The sequence below is a fragment of the Mauremys mutica genome, unplaced genomic scaffold (genome assembly GCF_020497125.1).
Source record: "Mauremys mutica isolate MM-2020 ecotype Southern unplaced genomic scaffold, ASM2049712v1 001017F_np12_obj, whole genome shotgun sequence".
Taxonomy (NCBI): Eukaryota; Metazoa; Chordata; order Testudines; family Geoemydidae; genus Mauremys; species Mauremys mutica.
Window position 1 is genome coordinate 113,603 of NW_025423095.1, and position 1,018 is coordinate 114,620.

A 1,018-nucleotide genomic window follows, 5' to 3' on the forward strand; every position below is an offset into this window, starting at 1 on the left:
GTTCAGTTCCCAGTTTTGTCCCAAATTCTACATGCAAACTTGAGCAAATTACTTCAGCTCTCTGAGCTTCAGTTTCCCCATCTGTAAAATGGAGAGTCGCCTCCCACCATTGGCCTATTTAGCCTTTGAGCTTTTATTGTCAAGGCCTCTGTCCCTGTGGGCATGTCCACACTGCAGTCAGACACCGGCGGCTGGCCCGTGCCCGCTGACTTGGGCTCACACGGCTCAGGCTGTGGGGCTGTTTAATTGTGGTGTCCATGTTCCGGCTGGGGCTGCAGCTCAAGGTCTGGCCCCCTCCCACCTCGCAGGGTCTTACAGCCTGGCTCCAGCCCGAGCCCAGACACCTACACTGCAATTAAACAGCCCCTTCGCCTGAGCCTGTGAGCCTGAGTCACCTGGCCTGGGCCAGCTGGAGGTATTTAACAGCAGGGTAGAGATACCCTTGGTGTCTTTTCCACACCTGCCACAATGGGGACCCTGATCTTGGTCAGTGTCTGTGCAGAGGCCTGCACAACAGGAAGCCTGATCTCAGTTGAGGACTCTGGAACTCCGAGCATTACAGGATCCCTGATTTTGTTTAGGGCCCCTGCAGCAACTGGCAAAATGTGGGAGCAGGATCTCTGTCAGGGTCTGTGCAGTGCACAGTACAGTGGTGGGGTGTGATCTTTGTTAGGGTCAGTGCAATACCAGGCCCAACGGGGACACAGATCTCAGTCGAGGTCTCCCAAGTGCCCAGAACAATGGAGGCAGTGGTTTGGGTTACAGTCGTGCGCTGCCTGGCACCAGGGAAGCCGTGATTTCGGTCCAGGCCTCAGTTTTACCTGGCACAACAGCGGGATCTAATCTCACCTCAGGTCTCTTCAGCGCCTGGCAGAAAGGGGCCCAGATCTCAGTTGGGGTCTCTGCAGCACCTGGCAGAACAGGGCCACGCTCAGTACGATAAGAGCCCTGAGCTCTGTCACACACCTGGAGAGAAAAGCAGGAAGATTTTCGAGCATTCGATATCAGTATTTCAGAA